General features: G+C 49.3%; 1 long non-coding RNA gene across 2 annotated transcripts in view; it reads left to right on the top strand.

Annotated features, from left to right (window-relative positions):
- The window catches only part of LOC149125274 (uncharacterized), a 220,174-nt gene extending 197,116 nt beyond the window's left edge, over window positions 1-23,058 (top strand). For both annotated transcript variants that reach the window (XR_016211362.1, XR_016211360.1), the window contains exon 4: window positions 20,221-23,058. This is a non-coding gene — a long non-coding RNA (uncharacterized LOC149125274). The remainder of the gene's footprint in view (window positions 1-20,220) is intronic.
- The last annotated feature ends 778 nt before the right edge of the window (window positions 23,059-23,836 follow it).

Here is a 23,836-nt window from a genome sequence, read left to right as displayed (position 1 = left end):
TCTCCAATCAGGAGCAAGTCCTACAGTTTATTAGTTGAACTGGAGGCAGCTGTGCGGAAGCTGTTTACTTCTCTCCCAGCGCCATATTGTGGGAGAGCAGATGCATAGAATAAGTCTTAATTCCAGTAACTCAGTCCAGTCCGGGCTGCTCCCCACAGGAGAGCAGATGCATAGAATAAGTCTTAATTCCAGTAACTTAGTCCAGTCTAGGCTGCTCCCCACACCTTTGGGGATGCTGACAGTCCCCAGCCTTCTGCAGACACCCAGGCCAGGAGCTGTTCTTGGAGAGCCATGCACTTCCTTCAACACCCTGTACTCATGCCTAGCTTCGCCCTGCCGCGGCTTCCACTTTGGTCTCTAGTTAACGGTGCCACTACTCGTGCAGCTGCTCAAGCCAGGAGTTCAGGCTCCTCTCGTGCCCCGCTCTCTCCCCCACTGACTCTGTTGTCTATTCAGTGAGTGTGGGCTTCGTCACTGCTCGCCCTCCCTGGCCCTGCTGGTAGTACCTGGGCTTGCTACAGCCCGCTCTGCTGCTGGTCTTCTCCTTCCTCTGTGTCTTTTCCCCTGTCGCAACTGCCTCCTTGAGCATGCTATCAGTCTGTCTGAAAAATTTTTAAAAACACTTAGCAGGCTCCTGCAGGACAAAGCCCTAAGCTGTTAGCTGGCACAACCTCTTCTACACCTCATGTGGTCACGAAGCTTCAGGCTCACTGGCGTGGCCGCTCCGGGTCCCTCCCCTGAGCTTCTACACTACCCACGCCACTTTCTAGATCTCCTGTTCCTTTACCCCTGCACCTGCCAGGCCTGTTTATGACGGGCAAACTCCAGTTGTCCTTTAAGACTCCCCAGATATCCACTGTGTACTCCCTAAATTGCTTGTTGTGGGGCTCAGTGCAAATCGCAACCCCTCTTCTTCCCACAGTTCAGCTTGTCTCTTAACTACCTGTACTCCAGTCTTGTCCATGCAGATCTGATCCTCTGCACCCCCCTAACTGGGGAATTTTAGAAAAGGCTGAGATGAACCCTCATTTGCTTTCTTCTTTCTAGCCCTGGCAGATTGTCTAAATGTCATTGAAGGCACTCACTCGCCAAGCCAGTGTTTCCAATCATGTGTTCTATTGTGTGTTGGTTGTTGTCGGTCAAAGGTCCTGGAGCAGTGAAGCACTAGGGGCAAAGATCCTTTGCCCTCGTGGAGCTTACTTTGTGGCTGAGCAGCCAGAGTCAGTGAGATAAAGAGCTGGAACTTGGAGGCTGGTACACAGTGTTCAGTGCCACGGAGAGAACCAAAGCCCACTAGAGGGAGGCTGGGAGGTGGAAGTGCCTCGAATGAATGAGCTGCTTCTTCTCCTGGGGCGGGTGACAGATTTCCTTGAGAGCAGAAAAGGATACACTCGAGACTGATACATAAAAGAAAGCAGGAGATCTGGGTACTGCAGTTAATATGTTTCAATTCAGTTTGACCACCCCCACCCCGCTGCCTCCCGATTGGGATTAAGAAGAATCTGCTCTGTGAGCCATGGGGTCTGAGCAGATGTTTATTCAAAAGAAATGATTTTGCAAACGGACTTCAACATCAGCTTCTTGCAGCTTCTACCTGGTGTCAGCATCTGTGCATTTCTTTCCATCACTGAGACTAGAGGTTTTTTTCCCCTCTGTGTGTGTGGCGCTCTCTCTCTCTCTCACTCACACACACACAAACACACACAATATGTGCACACACTTTTACCAGCACACCGGAATCCCAGCAGTACACAGCAGTACAGCCCCTCTGACAGCGGTTGCGTGTACTTAGCCCGTGATAAAGGGTGACAGAAGCCGTGGTAGCATCACAGGGTCAGCGGCTGCAGACCTTGCCTGCCCTCAGGCACTTTGTCATCTGGTCGCTGTGGGACGGATCCCAGGTGTCAGGTCAGTTGTCGTGAGGCCCCTTCAGGCTGTTTCACTCGCACTGCTAATAATCCTAGCCTTCCTCACTCAGTCGCCTGTGTGGCTGACCCACGAAGCCCCAACCCCAGTACCCAGAATGCATCTGCACTTGGAGAGAGGGTGTTTGAAGAGGTGACGGAGGTGAAATGAGGTCATACGAATGGCCCTGATTCAGTATGGCTGTGTCCCTCCAAGAGGAGAGGAGGGTATAATGGCCCAGTCACAAGGCCAACCCTGTGACGACACAGCAAGAGGACAGGTGGCCTCTGCAGACTGAGGAGGGCCTCGGAAGGAGCCCGCCCTGCTGGACTTTGATCTCGGACCACTGGCCTCCAGGCTTGAGAGAAGATCAGTGTCTTCTGTTAATTCGTCCAACACGTGGCACGTTGCGAAGGCAGCCTAAGCTGATGAACACAGGCATCTCCCCTTCCTCACTTACAGCCGAGCCCTCAGCACCAACCACCTCTCCCACTAGGGTTCTCCCATGTGCAGCCTCCTTCCTAGGCAAACAAATATCCCTTCTCTCTCTCTTTCAAAGGCAGAGAGACACAGACACAGAGAGACAGACAGACATGTACTTGTTCACTCCCCAAATGCTCATCACAGCCAGGGATGAGCCAGACTGAAGCCAGGAGCCAGGAACTCCACCCAGGTTTCTAATATGGGTGGCAGGAACCTAAGTACCTGAGCTGTCACCTGTGTGTTAGCAGGAAACTGAATCAGAAGCAGATCAAACCTAGACACTCCAATATAGAATGCGGCTGTCCTAACCATTGTAGAAAACAGATCTCTACTGACAGAATTCCAGAGCCCGGGAGGGGTGGAGGACAGCTCCCCCCCCCCCCCCCCAGGTTCCTGGGAAGACTCTGGCTCTCTTGCTCTTGAATGAAATGTCTGCTCCCAGATTCCTCTTCTGGCCCCACTCCTGCCCAGCATGGGGTAGGCAGCCCTCCTAGTGGGAGGAGAGGTCTTTGATCTGACCCAGTGACCCTGCATGGTGTTACCTAGTTAGAGGTGCTACAGTCCAGTTTACTTCAAATCAGAAATCAAATTAATTAGAACAATTATTCCATCTCCAGCACTGAAACTGAGTTGTTCGGTAAGCTTGCGCTTTCCCCCTCTGGATGAAAGAAGAATCTTTTTTTTTTCTTTCCATTTTTCAGTCTCAATAAGTAGAAAAGTAGCAGCACATTTCTCAAGAGGACTGGAAAATAAAAAAGGAATGATAATTCATTATTCAGTAATCAACTCCAACTGCAGAAGCAGCAGATTCTGCAGAGAACACAGGGCTGCAGGAAAAGGCAAACCCAGACCCTGCCCAGCCCACACCCTCCGGGGCGAGTCTTCTCCACAGAGACCTTATTAAGAGGAGAAAGATGGGGAATCGGCACGGGGTACCATGACTCACAGCCTCTCCACCTCTGCACAGCAAATTTCCACGCGGAGTCATAGATTTATGAACCTGCACCCCTTCCTCTCTAAATTCCGCTCTTAGATTAAGAAGTCCCATGATCTGCCTTAAGGTTCCAGAATGGCTCCCTCTTCACTGGGACCTCTGAGTACAGAGAGAGAGAAAGTCTTTGTAAGAGAACAAATCGGTGGAGCAGCGTCTCTTTGTTATCTGCCCCTTCTCTGGGCTGTCATGGTAGGCAGAGTTGTAAGATGAGCCCTCAAGATGTACATCCCCTGGGGTACATAGACCTTCTCCCATTTATCCAGGCAAACACTAATCTAGGTACTGCGCTGAATGGGTTTTACAAATACCATCAAGGTGCCAAATCAGTTGAGTTTAAGGGGTGTCAGGTGAGCCCTTTCAAGAGAATGGGCTATTCCTGAACTGAAGTGTGGGAGATATTTGACCCCAGGAAGGTTCTGGCTGGTAGGCTGTGCAATGAAGAGCCCACAGGGGTATGGGGACAGAACCACTAGAGGATGACAGTAGCCCACAGCTGGAGCCAACAAGGACAGAGGGACCTCAGCTCTATAACCACCAAGAACCAAAGCCACAGCTACCTGAGCTTGGAAGAAGCCTATGAGCTCCAGATGTGAACGAGGCCAGCTAACACCTTGACTTCAGCCTTGGGTGGCCTTGAACAGAGAAGCCAGGGATGGTGTGCTTAGGCTCATCAGCTTAGCTGATAACTGGATTTCGTTTAGGCCATCCCGTGTGTGCTGGTTTGTGATGCAGCAGTAACAGAGGAACACGGTTCTCGCAGATCCCTCCAGCACTGTGCTGGCAGAGCGGGCTCCTCAGAGGCAGGGATGATCAATGCCTGTGACAGGAAGTATTGTGGGTGAGTGAGATCACTGGAGTATGCCTAACCTACCAGTTACCTTGCTCAGATCCATCTGGTGAAATTCGGTTTTTCTATTTCCAAGATGAGGCTAATGACACCTTTCTCCCGGGATTGTTGTGCAGGGTAAATGAGACAATCCATATAGAACATTTAGTGCCGTGCTGGTGTGAAACAAATGGTCGATACACTTACGTTAATTATTATCATCTCCTTCCAATCCATAAACACACATTGAGTAATGCCTTTTGTGCTCAGTGAGGTGTGATGCTTGGGGCTAGGGATTTGACAATGAACATTACAAAACGCTTGTCTACACATACCGGACAGCCAATCTAGTCTCCCCAGTGTCCCGAGTGGTGTTCTTGCCGCAGAATGTGTTGTTTTGGGGATGGGGAGTTGCACTAGGGAGCAGGCTGGGATCCAACCCAGACTGTGCATAGATTCCCCCCAGGAGATACCGTGGGAGAGTCTAGATGCTCTTTTCATAGTCCCAAGCACAGCCAGATGAAATCATGCTACGAGAACAGAGCTAGGATGTGCATCCACTCCCAGTCTTTGTTGAGAATACGAGTTACATGAAGGACAGACACAGAAGTGGTGCCTGGTGTCTTTTTCATTGGTAACCCACACTCTGATCCTGTCCAGTTATCTGTCATGTGTAACTATCCCGAAACAGAGACGCCAGACACCAGCCATTCCATTATCTAGCAAGATTTTGCAGGTCAGGGAATCGGGGCAGGCCTTGGCTTGTCGCTCCCCCTCTTCGTGGAGGAACGACACAGGACCCTGCACTGTTCTTTTGTCTGCTCGGCCCTCCCCGGGTTTGCTGCTGGTTCTTCCCGGGTTGGCTACCGTCCCTTCCACCTCCGTGGAAGGGTGGTTCCCCCTGCCACTTTCCCCACTTCCGCAGGGGAGCAGCACACCGCCGGCCGGCTCTCTCGGGGGCTGCACAGGTGTTCCCCTTAGATGTTCCCTTTAGATGTTCCTGGTGCATGTTGTCTCTCTCCTCCTTTATAGTCCTCTTCCACCAACCCCAACTCTGCTACCCACACGCCGAGTACGCTGCTCTCCTCCAATCAGGAGCAGCTCCTGCAGCTTGTCAAGTTAGTGAGAGGCAGCTGTGTAGAAGCTGTTTTTACTCCTCTCCCAGCGCCATATTGTGGGAGAGCAGATGCATAGAATAAGTCTTAATTCCAGTAACAGTCTAGTCCGAGTTGCTCCCCACATTGGCTGGAGAGTTCCTTTGTTCTGGCTGGTGCCAACTGACGTCATTTGGTGGTACTGAGCTAGCTGGTCTGAGCAGGTCCAAGACTGCACACTTCACATGTCTCTCACCTTCCTGGGAATGCGGAGTGTCCCAGGAGACAGAATGTGGAGACAGCCGACTTCACAAGACCTGTGTCCCCAGACTGCTTCACTCCTCCTTCCTCACTATTCTGTGGGACAAAGCAGTCAGAGGGGACAGAATCCCACCTCTCAATGGAAGAGTGTCAAAGGCTCGGTTAATCTGCTATGTGGCCAAAGCAGAGGTGGCAAAGGCTGTCCTGCTGCAGAGTGTTAAATAGCTGAATTTCCCAATCTTGAACAGTCCTGGGCACTGTAGCATGGGAATTGGCCATCTTTTGCTGTGAAGGGATAGATAGAAAATATACAAGGCTTTGTGAGCCACCCGGTCTCTGTTGCATATTCTTTGCTTAATTTACAAGCCTTTAAAAAATGTAAAAGCCATTCTTAGCTTATTGGTTGTAGGAAAACAGGCTGCAGGCCAGATATGGCCCATGGGGCTCTCATTTGCCAATTCCTGTTCTAGAATAATCTTCAATGACACAGAGCCTGACTGAACTGTGATTATAGTCATAGCTTCATCCCACTGTATCTCCTATGCAGCAATAACACAGGGAATCTTAGGGCTGGAAGGGACCTAGGAAGTCCCTGATTTCAATGCATCCACTTTAAAGTTGAGGAAACTCGGGTCCGATGTGATTAAGGGACAAGAAGTCTGACAGCTATTAATGGCAGAACCACAGAGATCCCTCAGTTGTTTTCTTCTTTGTTGTTAAATTTTATTTATTTAAGAGGCAGACACACACAGATCTCATATCTGTCTCAAAAGTCCACAATGACCGGGGTTCGGTCTGGCTGGAGACAGGACCCTGGAATTCAATCCAGGTCTCCCACATGGGTTGCAGGGATCTAACTGAGCCATCACCTGCTGCCTCCCGGTGCGCATAGTAGCAGGGAGCTGGAATGGAGGCGGGAGTTGGGACTCACACCCAGGCACTTTTATATGGGATGCAGCCATTCGCAGCTGCAGCTTAACTGCTGTGCCAAATACCTGTTCCAGTTCCTCTCTTCTCATCGAGCGTTATTCCCAGTGTGACTGCCGGAACCTCAACAGGCTGTTTTCCTAGTCAGCAGGAGCAGCAGATGCGTGGCATAAAGGGCTAGAAGGAGCTGCGGTGCAGTATCTGAGGACCTGCGAGCTCAGAGCCTGCTTACCCCGGCTGGCTGTGGTCCAGGCGAGGACTGGAGGCCGATCTTGCAGCAGTGCCGATTGCCTGTCTCTGGTTGGGGCGGCAACAGTGGAGTGCAGCTGCCACTGCTCTGGGGAGGGATCATCCGTGTGGAAAGGATGTCATTCAGTTCATGTGGAGAGGGAGGGAAGGGCGTGGAGACTCTACCCACGAGCTGCAGGAGGTGTGCGGGTGCAGTCAGGGCAAGGGCAGTGTGGAGTCTGCAGTCAGGAGGTGATGATGGGGAGAGCCTCACCGAGTGCTGGTTTCCTGGAAGCTCCTTATGCCCCCGAGCCTTTGCAGATGGGACACTGTCAGGCCTGCAGGTCTTTCTGGAAATAACTGTGCTCTCTAAGAAGTCTTCCTTCACCTCTCCAGGAGTATCGATGCACTGGCTCAAGACTCTCAGTCCTTTTAAAAGTTGTTTGTGGGGCTGGCGCCGTGGCTCACTTGGTTAATCCTCTACCTGCCGTGCCTGCATCCCATATGGGTACCGGATTCTGTCCCAGTTACTCCTCTTCCAGTCCAGCTCTCTGCTGTGGCCCAGGAGTGCAGTGGAGGATGGCCCAAGTGCTTGGGCCCTGCACCCGCATGGGAGACCAGGAGAAGCACCTGGCTCCTGGCTTCGGATCGGCACAGCGTGCCGGCCATGGCGGCCATTTGGGGAGTGAATCAATGGAAAGAAGACCTTTCTCTCTGTCTCTCTCTCTCTGTCTAACTCTGCCTGTCAACAACAACAACAACAACAAAAAGAAGATAGGCCTTGCAAGATAACTGGAACAGATTTATGCCTAACTAACTCCAAAGAATGGCTCTAAGGTTTAAATCCTGAAGGAGACTACATTGAGAATACTTTGTAATAACTATTGCAATTGAATCCAAGTTTCCAGAATCAGTAACGAAAAAACGTTTCAGTTGGTGTCATGAGGCACCCTGCCCCCCGGAGGAATGGATCACTGACTACTGCAGATACGCTCACTTTTATAAGTTGGATATCCTGTCGACCAAGATGACCACAGTCTGGCTGGGAAATCAAATCTGAAGCCAATTCAGCTGATCAAGCTGCAATTTAAGCCAGCACCAACCAGTCAGTGAGCTGAGTTAGCAGTTCTGCAAGCCCGAGTTTGGTTATAGGTTTTGTTTTTCTTACGGGATGGTAAATACAATGAATCAGGTTTGAACAATACAGATTTATGTGTGGTTATCAATCACGCTGAAAATCAAAGGATACCTCGATGATGACTGAAGAACACCTGGCGACTGTTAGCAGTGGTGAGGTGATTATTGCTGAGGGAGGCACGCTGCGTGCCCACCACGCCGGATGTGGTCTAGATGCAGGGAGAGGCCAACCATGGGGTTGTCGCTTGCTCTTCCCACAATGGCCCTACCATGTATGGCCCAGCAGATGTTTTGTGGTCAAGGTTAGAGTTTGTTGAAAAGCCATGTTCCCTGGGAGCCGGCTGCAAGGTGAGTTTATAGCATCCCAACAGATTCAGGCGTCCTCACTCACCATTCCACTCCTGAGTCCCTCCCCCCCTCCCTCAGCAAACATTAATTTAAAACCCATTCTGTGCCAAGCCCTATAGCAGGGCCTGGAGATTAAAAGCAAGCAAACAAACAAAAGACCCAAGTATGATCCCTGCCATCAGTTAACTCGCAATCTACTGAGGAAACAGAATAAAACAATTACAACACAATCTGTTAATAGCTATAGAAAAAGAGAGAAATGTATAGCAGAAACAGTTACTCCTGCGGCAAACACAGTATGTATTTTAGAGCCAGATTATTTACAAACAACTTTTTTTTTTTTGACAGGCAGAGTTAGACAGTGAGAGAGACACAGAGAGAAAGGTCTTCTTTCCACTGATTCACTCCCCATTCTCCATTGGTTCACCCCCCAAGTGGCCGCTATGGCTGGCGCGCTAAGGCCGGCGCGCTAAGGCCAGTGCACTGTGCTGATCCGAAGCCAGGAGTCAGGTGCCTCCTCCTGGTCTCCCATGCAGGTGCAGGGCCCAAGCACTTGGGCCATCCTCCACTGCACTCCCGGGCCACAGCAGAGAGCTGGCCTGGAAGAGGAGCAACCGGGACAGAATCCGGGGCCCTGACTGGGACTAAAACCTGGTGTGCCGGCACCGCAGGTGGAGGATTAGCCTAGTGAGCCATGGCACTGGCCTCAAGGCCTATCTTTTAAGCTGTGATTTGGATATATCCATCCCCACTTCCAGTGTCCTACACACTGGGCTTCCAAATCCACATATGTTCTCGCTCTTTCTATAGCAAAACACACAGGGTCAGCAGTTGGCTTTTGATAGTTCAATTCATGAAACATTTGAGAATCTTTGCTTAATCTATAATTCATACTTTAGTGGAATATAATCACGAACTAGACAGGAGTCCTCTCTGATGTGCCTTGACAGTCCCATCGCTCTTCATAGGATCATGCTTTTTTTTGATTCAAAGTAACTAGACACTGGCTGGTCCTAACTCCTTTCCACTTATAAATTTTATATGTTTGATACTGATGCCTGCCTTTTTCCCACATGTGGTGCGTTTTAGTAACCCCATCCTGAACCTTCTGCTGTTGCAATGCAGAGGAGAAAGGCGTTGCTGTGTTTCCAACAGTTCTGGAAGACACACAGATTGCTTAATACTGCTCTGGACTCTAGGTCCCTGAAGGTAGGAGTTCTTCAGGCACAAGAAGGACCCTTTGCCTGTCTACTTGCAAGGAGGAAGGGTATGTGGTGACTGGTGCCACCCTTCACTGCTGTCCATCACCGTAGCTATACTGCTATTGTTTTGCTGGTGTGGTTAAAAATAACTACTTGGGAGGAGAGTGTGGGTTTTCAGCACTTTTAGGCTATGCAGATGGGTTTTAAATGCTTTGGGCCTGGTCGGAATTTTGCCATCTCTCAGAAACCCCCAATTGCTGATTGGATTCTTTTTTTTAAAAGAAAAAAAAGATTTGTTTTATTTATCTGAAAGACAGAGTTACAGAGAGAGGTAGAGACAGAGAGAGGTCTTCCATCTGCTGGTTTACTCCCCAGATGGCCGCTGCGCTGATCCAAAGCCAGGAGCCAGGTGCTTCTTCTGCATCTCCCACATGGGTGCAGGGGCCCAAGCACTTGGGCCATCTTCTACTGCTTTCCCAGGCCATAGCAGAGAGCTGGATTGGAAGAGGAGCAGCCAGGACTAGAACCAGCGCCATATGGGATGCTGGCACTTCAGGCCAAGGCTTTAACCTGCTGTGCCACAGTGCTGGCCCCATGATTGGATTCTTTGTGGGCATGGGTCACTAGCAGGGAAAAGGAACCACAGGATCAAGAACAGCCCCAGAGCTGATGATAACACTGTATTTTTTATTTCCAGTAAGTCTTTGTTGGTAGCTGGGTTTTCGCTTGTCTTAGGCTTAGTCTACTTTCTCCCACCCCAGGACTTAGGAGTCAAAGTGGGAGATATTTAGAGTATGACATTGAATTAGCCAGTGTGATTGAACATGGGCAAGTGTTATAGCCATAGAAAACCAAGAATGCTGCTAAGGACAGGAAAAATAACACATACTCACCCAGGCTCCCTACAGTAGTCAGGAAAGATGGTAATATAGAGAAGTCATTTTGACTTTCTGCTTTAGGTAGACCTCATGCTCTAGTTATGGGTGTGTTATTTCCTGATTTTGAACCACAGTGTCCCTCTCCAAAAGTCCAGGATAATAAAGCACTTTGCTTGGCCCTCACATATCATTTAGCTCTAATAAATGCTTCTAGCCTGTAGAAGTCAGGGTTACTCAATGACAAAATTGTACCCCATGCCATGTTCATATTCAGCACCCTCAGAGGTCTACTTCCAATTCTAACTCAGTGCTTGTAAGGGAAAAACTTGGATATTGAGATGCACGCAGCCTCCAGGAGGCTACTGCCATGGCTTGACTATGTCCCCCAGAATGCATTCGTGGAAACTTATATATCCAATAGGACAGTGTTGGAAGGTGGGGGCCTAATGGAAGAGCATGAGGGCTGCACCCCCACAAGTAGATTAATGCTGTTATACAAGAGGCTCATGGGATTAGATTGCCCTCTTGCCTTTCTGCCTTCCATCATGTAATGATGCAGCAAAAGACATTTACTGGATTCTGGTGCTGTAATCTTCGATGTCTCAGCCTCCAGAACTGAGAGCCAATAAATTTATTTTCATAATAAATTATTCAGTTTCCGGTATTCCTTTACAACAGCACAACCAGACTAAGATCTCTCCCATGTCCACATGCAGAGGGAGTTCTGAAGTGGACCCTCCCAACAGGGAACTGGTATGGCGAGGGCAGAAGGGTTGTTAGTATCTGTGTTTTGTGAGATGCTGCCTGGGGACCCAAATGACTGACCAGGCCCCCTCTTCCCTCCACAAACTCTGGCTGCAGCTCTGGTTTACTTAGGAAAACCTGAAGAAACCTCACTCGTGATGAGACACCTTTTCTCCTTCTCACTCCTCTTGGTTGGAATGTTGGTTTTTTTCTGGACAGGCACAAAGAACTCTTGTGCTCTGGGGAAAAAGAAGCAGCTCATTTGATGAGGGTGTCCAGAAAGACATTTGCTCAGTGCCGCTTTCTGGAGGAAGTTACAGAAACCTCACTCTGAACAACAGCACAGACAAAACACAGATCCTAGAACTCGAGAGAGAGGGGTTCTGGTTCATCATGGAGCCCTTGCAAACTAGTGGAGGTGAGGGAAGGAAAGAAAAGGAGGCAGAGAAGGCAGGGAAGAACTGATAGTGAAAATCTTCAACAAAACACTATCAATTGGGCTGTTAACTTGAGCCCTTAAGACAGATCTAGGCTGGTGCCACGGCTCACTAGGCTAATCCTCCGCCTTGTGGCACCGGCACACCAGGTTCTAGTCCTGGTCAGGGTGCCGGATTCTGTCACGGTTGTCCCTCTTCCAGTCCAGCTCTCTGCTGTGGCCTGGGAGTGCAGTGGAGGATGGCCCAAGTGCTTGGGCCCTGCACCCCATGGGAGATCAGGAGAAGCACCTGGCTCCTGGCTCCTGCCATTGGATCAGCACGGTGTGCCAGCCGTGGTGGCCATTGGAGGGTGAACCAATGGCAAAAGGAAGACCTTTCTCTTTGTCTCTCTCTCTCTCACTGTCCACTCTGCCTGTCAAAAAATAAAAAAATAAAAAATAAAAAAAGATCTAGCCCACTACATGTTTTTTTTTGTTGTTGTTGTTGTTGTTTTTATTTTTTGTACTGCCCATGAGCTAAGAATAATTTTTATGCTTTTAAGTGGATGAAAAAATTAAAAGGAGAATACCTGGTGCTGTGCAAAAAACATGCCATTCAAATTGTAGGACTCATGCATCGGGTTTCATTGGAACACAACCTCACCCACAGGTACTGCCCCCGAGTGCTGCCATCCTCCAGGGCAGATTTGAGAAATCAGGACATGGCCCACACAGCCAAAAATATTTGCTATCTGCCCCTTATCAGCAGATTTCATAGATAGGACCCCTGCGGTAGACAGCGTTTTAAACACTGGCCTGGAAAGTCAGGTGAACAGTCGAAGAATCCACCAATAAGAAGCGCTGAGCAATTTTTTGTTATCGAGTCTGTTGTCTCTCCGGCTCCATTCCTCCCCTAGGCTCCTGCTCAACCCCCCCTTCATCTCTTGCTGTTTATTTTGGAAGCTGGTCTACCAGTTGAACTCAACGTACGTGTGAATTTCATTTGAGCAATCACATGGGGACTATATCCAACTCTTTGAAACATCACAGAAAAAAAGTTATATATGGAAATATGTGTGAAATGTGTTACAGCGATTTCCATATCTTACAAAGAATCTATAGGCATAGCCCAGCCATAGCTGAATCATTGAATTTGTATTAATCATGCTGTGATAGGCAATGTTATTAAACTCCGTACGAGTGAATGTTTCATATCATACAATGTAGACACCCTGGCTAATTAATTGCGCTGCTGGAATATGTTTTCGTGTGGTTGCAGTAAATTCGGCCTCATTTGCTACAGCACACTCCCTCATGAAGCACATATTAGGAACTCACAGATGCATGTTTTCCCCAATGGCATTTTTTTTATCCTGTTAGCACTTGCAAAATGACTGTTGGATAAGAAAGTAACATTTCCCAACCCAGAATTGTCTATATTCCCACTGCTTTCCACTGACTAGCTCTCCCTTTAATTAGGCTGCTGTATAAACTAGCCATTTTTAAAATATATATTTATATGTATTTTTTCTTTTATTTTGGTAGTTTGCTTTACTTCTAAGTCACTGGCTGAATCCTCATGTATCCCCCAAGGAACTTGTTACATAACCCAAAGTCAGATTTTTAACTCAAGGGAATGCAGTTCAGTTGCAAGGACAGGAATATATTGTGAAAGAAGCAATGAAATAGTGATAAGGCTGCCTCAGGAAGGAGCCCCTTGTGAGCGCCAGGAAGGGAGGAGCTCGGACTTGGCCGCCGAGAGGTGGAGAGAACAGGAGCCGCCGTGGTGGAGGGTGGGATCCGGGCAGGCGGAGAGACAGGGACAGCTCTCTGAGAAACTGCACTGAGAAAGGCAGATGAGGCAGGTTCAAGTTCAGAGAGCTGGACTGGCAAATGAAGATGTTGAGGAAGAATGTGGATGGGAAGGAGAGTGAGACTGTGGGTGGAGGTGTGATGTGAGAGGGGGTCTGAGTGTGAGATCCCTGTGGGAATCTGCCTTCTCCCGCAAGCGGCCCCCAGCGCCACTGTAACGGGGTGTGTGTGAGCAGGTGGGCGGGTGCCAGGGCCAGAGCCTGTGAACGAGCGTTTAGGAGGAGGGGAGGGATGGAGTGGAGTCTGCATGCATGTGCTGTGTGGGTACGGGAGGGAGAGTAACGGAGGAACAGGACAGTTGGGAAGGCACGGATGGCTGGCCTCCTGTGTCTGAAACCTGACCATCATTGCAGTTCCCCCGTCAGGCTTCTTAATGGACCGTTGGGGTGAGCGGTGTGGCTCAGTGCCCTGTCAGGAGTGATGGTATTGAGGTGGACAGCCCTGGGGCTCTGCTTCCCCCCTGCAGTTCATCATGTCTGAATTAAAAAGGGAATTGTTTGGACAAGCCTGTTAAGTGAGTGTTTTTCCAGCATTAGGGGGAGAGCTTAAGGAGCTCCCATTGGATGGTTAAAACGGCATCTAACCACCTCGGGCTGTGCTGGGAGAGAAAATTTATGTAACAGCATCCACGCGGCATCTTTCCTTTGCCTCTTTGGTTTCTTGCATTCAGATCGGGCTAAGGCGTATTTCCGAGCCTTTGCCCAGGTTGAACATACACTGTGTTCATCTCCTAATTACCAGTGGGTGCCTGTGCACGCACCGTGTGCATGCTTGTGCACACACAAGTGTGTAGCAATGCAGGGAGCAGAGCCTTGGCTGTGGGGCAGCTCCCAGCTGCACTTGCTATGGGAAAGAGTTCAAGAGAAAGCACAGTCGGTATGAGTTTTGTTTCTCCCTGTAGGAGCTACCCCCGACCACAGGAATCCCAGCTCCTGGGGGATTCCCAGGTATTCCATCTCCTGTTTGTCTGAAGCAGAAAGCATGAGGGGAAGCCCGGAAGGTGTAAGGAGAATTTTCCAAGCTTGGGTTTGAAAGGGAAACAGCCTTGGCTCTACCGATGGGGAAGGGGAGTGGAGGAGTGTGAGCACGGCAGGCTGCGTTCGTGCCCCGTAGCTGTCCTCTCTGGGCTCCCTGGCCGAGACATCCGCACACCTTGATAGCAGTGAGCACCGCAAGGAGTCGCTTCCACGGAGCTGGAGCTGGAGCCTGCTCTGCCAGCAGAGGAGGAGCCAAGGAGAACAGAAACCATTGCTGTGGCCAGAAGCGTTCCTGGGTTCTGCCTGCCCCATTAACTCTGCGGAGGGAGGTCCTCAGCCCCAGCCAGTGCAGGTGCGAACACTCAAGTCATCGCTTGGAAAATCGGGCCCTTGAGGCAGGAGCTGCCAGCTGCTCAGGGCTGGCTCTGATGCGTTCCAGTTCTGGGCCGTGCCCAGCATCCCCACCCCACTCCCCTTTCCCCAGCAGTGTGCTCAGCCCCCTGCTGCTCTCTCCCTCCTGCCAACCCCTCTGCAGTTTCCTGTGTCATTTGCTTGTAACAAGCCTCATAAAGTTTGATCGTGCTTGCTAGGACCGCAGACCAGACAGGCGAGTGGAATGAGCTCATGCCTCTGGCGGGAGAGCCCTGGGAGCTCATGTGCGTCCCACAGGGAGCTGCCTGCCTGGACCCTCTCAGGAATGGGAGGCGATTTGACCACCTCCAGACTTCCAAAGTGTCAGCAAATTGTAACCTGGCTTGCTCTTGGCAGACTCTCTATGGGTTCTCACTTCTCTACTCTGAATTCTTTCGGCTGATAAATCCAGTCCCCTATTCCCGGCCCCCATCTCCTGGGACTTCCAAATTACCATAGAACAAAGCACCTGTGGTCATCTTGTGTCCTTGAACTGTTGGGCCCACCTGTGCCTCACTGTCTCTTGGGTCACTCTCCACCCTCTCAGCCACTCCTCCATCCCTCCCCAACACTGCTGTCACAGCTCTCCTCCTTTTCCAAAACTCCTTCCTCCTCCTCCTCCCCTTCCTGATCCTCCTTGTCACTTTCTTCTCCCTCTGCCTCAGCCCGGGCACTTTTCTGACCCTCTGCCATCTGGCTTATTGGCTTGGCACCTCTGTGCTGCGTGGGCAGATGGACAGAGATCACAGCAGTAGAGCAGGCAGTTTCCCAGGGTGAACTGCAAAGCTTTGCTGCTAATTCTTCCAGTCCACCCAAGGCATTTGCCAGCTTAACAAATGTGTGTGGAGCACCACTATGTGCATCCTCCAAGTTAAACACGGAAGCTGTTGATACGAAATATCCTACAACCTGAATTACTATGACCAATATTATTGACATCATCCATTTTTTGCAAGCTGTACCATTGTTAAACTCCATTTGCAGGCTTATGAAATAACTCCCGTTATAGTATTCATGCAAATAAATGCATCTTCATTGGGTAACTTCTTGTGTCAATAATCATGCTTATCATTGGGAATATAGAGAGCATGTATGGAGTTTATAAAGATCTCTGGAATGGTCAAGTCTAAGGATGTTCATGGGTTAGTCCAAGTATGCAGAGCTAACAAACGGATGACTGATGCTTTCCCTCCTAAGATGTTTCTCAGACTTGGCTGCACTTTGGAATCAACTGGGAAACAGAGGTCGCATTCTCGTGGATTCAGATTTCATTGACATGGGTATGGCCTGGGATCAGATACTTCTGTGCGTGAAGGGCTGCGATGGATGTTGAGTAGAGGCCCTGTCGAGTCTGAGTAGCGGGAACTGGGATGTTAGGGAGGATCTCTTGGGGAAAGGGAGTGAGAGGTCAGATCCTGAATAGGCAAGTGCTGGCCAGGTGAGTGGGCGCAGGGGATATCATGGTGCCCCTCCTGCGAGCATACAGATATGCATCTGATGCACCGATGGATGGGGACGGGGCAGCTGCAGAGGGAAAGATGGAAATGCCAACGGCAAAGCAGTAAAGGCTTCGTGAGATACCCTGGGGACTTTGCATTTCAAGTCTGGTTACCTGTCACAGCCTGAGACCCAGGGAAGCCTCCTCTGCGACATCTCTTCCACCACTCAGCACTTGGGGTAGGAAGGCAGCTCCGAAAGCAGGCATGCAGGCTCTCAGTGGATTGTCACATGGAAATGCCATCACCGCCTACAAACACTCCCTGGTTCAAGTAGATTCCCTCCATCGTGTTGAGCTTGTCTGTAGTAAAGGACATGTTGCTGGCAAGTCCCAGATAGGTGCTGTGTGCTTGCCATATCTGCTCTCGACTGATGTCAGAAATGTTCTGTATCTTTGGTTGTTTTTTTATCTTTATTTATTTATTGGAAAGGCAGGGGTACAGGGAGAGAAAGAGAAAAGGGGGAGGGAAGATGAGAGGGGGGAGAGAGAGAGAGAGAGAGAAATATCTTCCATCCTCTGGTTCACTCGGCCACTTGGTCACAATGGCTGGGTCTGGGCCAGGCCAAAGCCAGGAGCCAGGAACTTCATCCAGGTCTTCCACATGGGTGACATGGACCCAAGCACTTGGGCCATCTCTGCTGCTTTCCCAGGCGCATTAGCAGGGAGCTGGATTGGAAGTGGAGCAGCCAGGGCTCGAGCTGGTGCCCATGTGAGATGACAGCACTGCAGGCAGTGGCTTAACCCTCCATGCTGCAGCGCTGGTCTGTATCTTTGTTTTTCAAAGTCCAACCCTAAACATGGGTCTGTTATTCTCTCACCTGACCCTGCAGCTTCAACAAGCTACTGACTCCTCTGAGCCTCTTCTTAGCAGAATGAGAACAAAAAGCATTCCCAAGCAGGGGCCAGAAGGGGCCCACTGAACCGACGTCTGTTTGCTTCTGGATGTCATTACCTGAGCCTTGGGAAATCCCACCTGTTCTGTTTGCCGTGGAGTCTTGCGTTCTCAGGAAAGCTGAATTTGCAGGATCACTGGGGGATTCTGTGGCCTTCCCCACACACCCAGGGACAGGCATCGCTGTCTCACTTCCGAGTAAAAGGCTCACTTTTGTTCCTTCTGGTAACCTTCTCCTAACCTGACTTTTGCCAAATACGGTGGAGATGCAGTGTCCATCACAGGTCGGTCCCCTTGAATTGTAGAGAAGGAAGCCGCGACTGGGAATGGGGAGGATTTTGTAGTGAGAAGAACCAGGCTCCCGGAAGGAGGCAAAACAGTTCAGGTTTCATCCTCACTCCAACCAGGGAGGCAAGTAAAAATAGCCCCCCTTCACAAGTGAGGTTGTAGAAACTCCTAGAATTTGGATACTTTTCCCCAGGATCACAGGGGTGGGAAGGAGCAGAACTGGGGTCCACAGGTCTGCACACGAGGCATGCCCCTAATTAATATCTGTGGATTTGAAATTCCATGTGTAAAATTAGCTGGGAGAAGAGAAGCCCTTCCCTGATTAATTTGGGAGAGTGATTAATGAGGGATGTAAATTTGGATAAAAAGAATATGCAGTCAGATTTGCAAAGTGCCTGACTGCCCTCTGAAACTTTGCCCATCTCTTATCTCAAAGCAGAGAATGATGGAGAAAGTAAGTAGAGGTGGGGGTGGGGGTTTGGGTGGGGGTGGATGCGGATTTCTGTCCGGGAAGCTGCGGGTGACAAGGTCCTTTAGTAAATTAGAGACGAGGATAGGGCGGGGCAGGCTCTCAGCACCTACATCAGAGGCCTTGCCACTGCCCTAGTGCTTGGTGAGCACTAGCTAACCACAATACATGTTTCAAAATCAACACAGAGCTCCAGGTACCAGTCCAAACCCGCCATACCACCATTTCTGGAAATAGGCCATGAGATCTATATTTTGAACAAACTCCCCGGGGGATTTTCCCTGATACCAAAATTTGTGAACATTTGCTCTATTTTTTCTTTGTCGCTTAGACTTTGTGGGTTGGAAAAGCTGGTTTGTCTCCTACACTGAGATGAGACCTCCCACGGGCGCCCTCCAGTCAACTGTCATCTTCTAATCTCAGAACTTGTTCTAGAAGGGAGACTAGAAAATATTCCTCATTCTCTTGCCTCTTTAACAAGCCTCACCATTAGGAAGTCCTTCCCTGTGTCTAACTACTGCTTTTCTTTTTCACTTCTTCCTTTTTTCACTTTCTTGTCCTTAGAAATAGAGAGCACGCAATCACTGTTCTTCATGTAGCTATGGTCCTGTAATGGAAAGAAATGCTGTGTCTGTCTTCAGAATCCTCTAACTCAGCCCAAGTACTCTGCTCACTTAGCATCAGGGTTAGGAAATATTTTTTTAAGATTTTTTATTTATTTGAGAGGTAGAGTTACAGACAGTGAGAGGGAGAGACAGAGAGAAAGGTCTTCCGTCCGCTGGTTCACTCCCCAAATGGCTGCAACAGCCGGAATTGTGCCGATCCAGAGCCAGGAGCTTCTTCCAGGTCTCCCATGTGGGTGCAGGGGCCACACGCTTGGGCCATCTTCTACTTCTTTCCCAGGCCATAGCAGAGAGCTGGATCGGAAGTGGAGCAGCCGGGACTAGAACCGGCGCCCATATGGGATGCCGGTGCTGCAGGCAGAGGATTAACTTACTGCACCACAGCACCAGCCACAGGAAATATTTTTAGACTGAGGCAGTTCTGAGCTACAGACCCCAGTGACAACATCATAGAAAATCTCCAAAGATACACCTTTTTCCAATGTGACATTTTGCATAAATATTATTAAAGTTTCACACTGAAGAATGGAAACACACTTTCAACTTCCTCTTGTTGCACTACATTTTACTTCTTCAAAACCTAACACAAAGTTGGGAAGCATGGAAGTATTAATAGAATAATTGTTCACATCACTGACCACGATGATAGCATCCTTCAGTAAATCGTGAACACGATCCGACTCTGGTACCCATTGCTCAGTCGGGATTTACAGCTGCCCACTGTGTGAGAGGCCTCAGTTCATGGGAAAGTAGAATTAGACTGTGATGGCCGGCGCCACGGCTTACTAGGCTAATCCTCCGCCTAGCGGCGCCGGCACACCGGGTTCTAGTCCCGGTTGGGGCGCCGGATTCTGTCCCGGTTGCCCCTCTTCCAGGCCAGCCCTCTGCTGTGGCCAGGGAGTGCAGTGGAGGATGGCCCAGGTGCTTGGGCCCTGCATCCCATGGGAGACCAGGAAAAGCACCTGGCTCCTGGCTCCTGCCATCGGATCAGCGCGGTGTGCCGGCCGCAGCGCGCCGGCCGCGGCGGCCATTGGAGGGTGAACCAACGGCAAACAGGAAGACCTTTCTCTCTGTCTCTCTCTCTCACTGTCCACTCTGCCTGTCAAAAAAAAAAAAAAAAAAAAATAAGAATTAGACTGTGATGTGCGGTTTCCGTGAGATTTCTGGGAAAAGGTTGGTCAGACAAGCTCACATTTTCCTCGTTTTTTTTTTTTTTTTTTTTTTTTTTTTATAGATTTCCCCCCCTTTTGTGAAAGACAATGTCAGTAAAAGGAGATAAAACAGCCTTTGCTGCTTTTGACTCTAACCCGGTGACACCTTCTCAAAAAAGTTTTACATCTTTTCCCAAAGACCAAGGAGGTGATTCAAGGTGGGCCTAAGAAGATGATCCATGTGTATATTTTCTTATGAAATAAAAGATTGTAAAAAACCAAAAAACAAAAAACAAAGTGCCACAGTGTGGGAGATACGGCCAGATTAACAGCAGAGAGCAGAGATCTCTGAGCACAGTCACATTGCTCCAAGATTCTCCTCTCCTGGCACCGTGCTGACATTTGTGGTTGTCTGTTCTGATGGGGACTGGGCCTCTCAGCTCTAGGGGAAAAAACACTGTATTTTAAGTTCGTTCAATAAATGCCGTAGGACTAAATTTAGCGTCCAGTGAAATTCAGAGTTTTAAAGTGAGTCAGAAAATGAATCACGTCTTGTGTGTATCTGCTTTTGCTCTACCTTCTCTTTTTGCTTTGCAGAAGGAGCTAAGATTTAGAAATGACCAAAGAGGAAAGTGAAACCATGTGAGGTGTTGCGGCCTGTGCTCTCTTCCTTCCTGGCTCTACCAAGGACCCTTCCATGAGGCAGAGTAATTCAGAGAGGAAGACCTAGATCCTGGTGGAGTGAGCAACCGGCCTGTTGGCTGGAAATAGGTATGGGCCCAGTGCTTTATGACCTGTAGACATCACACGTGAGCCAACTCTTTCTGGAGAGACCATTCCATCTGATGGCCTAAATGCCATATACCAAAGAGTATTTCTTTTTGGCTGCAGTTGTTCCTAAAGGATCATTGCCTTACTCAAGGGTTTTGGCTGTCAGTGCACAAAACCTACAAAGCAAAACAACAAGCCATGCTTGGGAAAGACCTTGGTGGCAACACCTTCCTTTGCCCTGGGGGAAGAAGACAAGACAGAGATGTCTACAGTTTGCAGATGCCATGGTCAGTGAGGGACCCTTGGCTCAGAGATCCATAGGTTTGTTTCATAGTCCCACCCACATATAGTCTGAAGGAAGCAATCATCTCTCTCTTCTGCCTTGCTCTAACCTGGACACGTGCAGCCTCAAGAGAGAGCTGGAGAACCCAGACTTGGGTGCACCGCCCACCGCAGGTGGCCTCATGAAGGGAAGATGCCCAAATGCCTCTTCAACCAGGAGAATCTTCTTCAAGGACCACAATTAAAATATCTCTGCCCGAAGAGCTGGGTAACTCAAAGGCAGTTTCTTCAAAATAAGTTATTGGTCACATCCCTCCATCCCACTCCTGCCTGGGCTGTCAAATTGCATAAGGGCAATGCAAAGAGAGTCAGTGGCTTCCTCAGATTGTATATTGATTAGGTGTTGTTTTATGATGTCTGCGATTGAAGAAATGCAATATCTTAAATACGTTTATGCTCATTTGCTCAATGAGTATACTCAGGAGGTGTCACCAAAGGCTCAGTTGGTAACAAAACATCTTCACTGGCTATCTCACTTCTGGTTTTTGGCATTCCTAACTTCTTCGCTCTGCCTCCCTCACCCTCTGTGGGTTTTTTTTTTTTTTTAAGATTTATTTTATTTATTTAAAAAGCAGACAGAGAGAGAGGGAGGGAAAGAGGGAGAGAGAAATCTTATATCCATTGGTTCACTCCACAGATGGCTCCAAAGCCCAGGGAAAGCCAGGAGCCAAGAACTGTATCCAGTCTTCCCAGGTGGGTGCAGGGGTACAAGGACTTGGGCCATCCTCCACTGCCTTCCCAGGCACGTTAACAGGGAGCTGGATGGGAATCAGAGCAATTGAGACTCAAACAAGCACTCTGATATGGGATGCCGTCATCACATCCCAGCCTAACTCACTGCTCCACAGAGCTGCCCTACCTTCTGTGTTCTTGTTCAGGCCCTGAGTCTCCCTCCTTAGACCTGGGCTTCATTCACCCCTGAGTGTGATTTCGTGAGACTCTGCCTTTCTAGCTGGTTCCAGCCAGCTTGGTTGGAATTGAGATATCAATGGCTGTTGATAACAGTTTCTGGTGTCCTTCCCGAATGATATCTGTTATTTACAAGCTTTTGTTGGTGTTCAAATTCTGAAGAAATGTCAATGTCGATGATTGCTTTGCCAATTTGAGGATGGCCCCGAAGAGTCATTGTAAACAGTAACAAAGCACACCCACACACATTATCCCCCAGTCTTCCTGTTGTACCATGTGGCCTTTCCAAAATGAGTAGTTAAATCGTTTTTCAGGCTCCCGCGTCAATGAGTTCTGTAGGGAAAAATTCTCAGTGAGTCCCAGGGACAGGCACTTGTGCAATGAGAGGAGGCACACCCCAACAGTGAGCTGACGAATGAGAGGCCTGCAGTGTTGCGGCAACATTCCATTCCATTATTAATTTGATGCTGTTCCATTAGCCGTTTCTAGCCTCATTCTTTCCAGGAGAGCTGCACTGTGTTCTGTGAACCCAACCATCCTGCAAGCTGCCAAAGCCGTGCCTGCTCCTGTTTGATGATCAGGAGCTGGTGCCTGTCATGACACTGGGCTTGCTGCACTTCTCTCCCTGGAGAAATTCTGTTTTCCTTTGGGAACTAATACCTGCTTGTCCACTTCTGTCTTTTGCCTGAATCAGTCACCTTCTGCCAATGGCAGATGTGCCCAGGTCAACCACTTGAGGGTGCTTTTGATTGGTGCAACTGTTTTATGGACATCATGACAACTCTGCTTTCCTTGAAGCAAGATGGAGAAGAACATATTTACTAGAATTTTACTAGAATTTCTGAGGAAGACCACTGGGGAGAGGGGGGTGATGTTTTCTAAGTCACTCGGGTTGGTGGGATGAGGCCACAGATTAATGTTCTATTAAGTGTAAGCACCCTAACAGAGTGTACAGCTCAGGGGCCAGGTTGCAAGCGACAGTCTCTCAGCAGAAGGCTGAGCCTGGGCGTGGGGATTCTCCAGGCAGACTGTAGTAGAAGAATAGAAGATTTATACTTGGCAAGAAGGCTTTGTTGTACTTTGCTGGGTTTGTGTGTATGTGTGTTGCGGGCTACCATGTGAACTCTCCTTCCTGTGTTTCTTATGATTCTTCAGTAAAATCTATGAACACACCACAAACTTTTTCTTTATAAAAGCAGTGAAGGGGCCAGTATTGACATAGGATTTAGTGAGGACAAGACCAAGACATTCTACATGGTTGGTGGGCAGCAGAGGGCAGGAGGATGCTTGGGTTAAAAATGTGCTACATGGCAGACGTTTGGCTTAGTGCTAAGACTCCATTAAGGTGCCTGCCTCCCACTTCAGAGTACCTAGGTCTGGTAGTTGGCTCTGGCTCCTAATTCCAGTTTCCTGCCAATGAAATCTAGGGAAGCAGCAGGTGATGGCTCAAGTAGTTGGGTCCCTACTTATTTGCATAGGAAAACTGGATTGAGTTCCAGGCTCTTGGCTTCTGCCCCTGGCTGCTCTCAGTCAATGCGTGATAGAAATGGTCAGTCCTTCAACTCTCTTAGCTTTAAGAACATTTTCAATCCTTTTTGCTTACTACATAGATATTGTGGCCTGAAGTATGAACCCCTTCCCCACACACACAATGTTATAGTTTGTTGCCCTATGAATACTCTCGACATTTGGAAACAGGGCTCTAAAAGAGGTGATTTAAGGTTAAATTAAGGCCAGCGCTGCAGCTCACTAGGCTAATCCTCCTCCTCGCGGTGCCAGCACACCGGGTTCTAGTCCTGGTCGGGGCGCCGGATTCTGTCCCGGTTGCCCTCTTCCAGGCCAGCTCTCTGCTGTGGCCCGGGAGTGCAGTGGAGGATGGCCCAAGTGCTTGGGCCCTGCACCTGCATGGGAGACCAGGAGAAGCACCTGGCTCCTGCCATCGGATCAGCGCGGTGCGCCGGCCGCAGCAGCCATTGGAGGGTGAACCAACGGCAAAGGAAGACCTTTCTCTCTGTCTCTCTCTCTCACTGTCCACTCTGCCTGTCAAAAATTAAAAAAAAAAAAAAGGTTAAATTAAGTCGTAAGGGTGGGGTCCTAAGTAGTCCTCACAGAAGCAGTCCTCACAAGAAGAATGTCAGTCTCAAAGTGCAGTCAGAGGAGCAGTGCCAGGGAAGTGTGTGCAACCGTGCAT

Source organism: Oryctolagus cuniculus, chromosome 7 (assembly GCF_051225735.1).
Source record: "Oryctolagus cuniculus isolate XC-2025 breed Fujian yellow rabbit chromosome 7, ASM5122573v1, whole genome shotgun sequence".
Lineage (NCBI taxonomy): Eukaryota > Metazoa > Chordata > Mammalia > Lagomorpha > Leporidae > Oryctolagus > Oryctolagus cuniculus.
The sequence above is the reverse complement of the archived record's forward strand: the minus strand, read 5'-3'. Positions and strand labels throughout refer to the sequence as shown.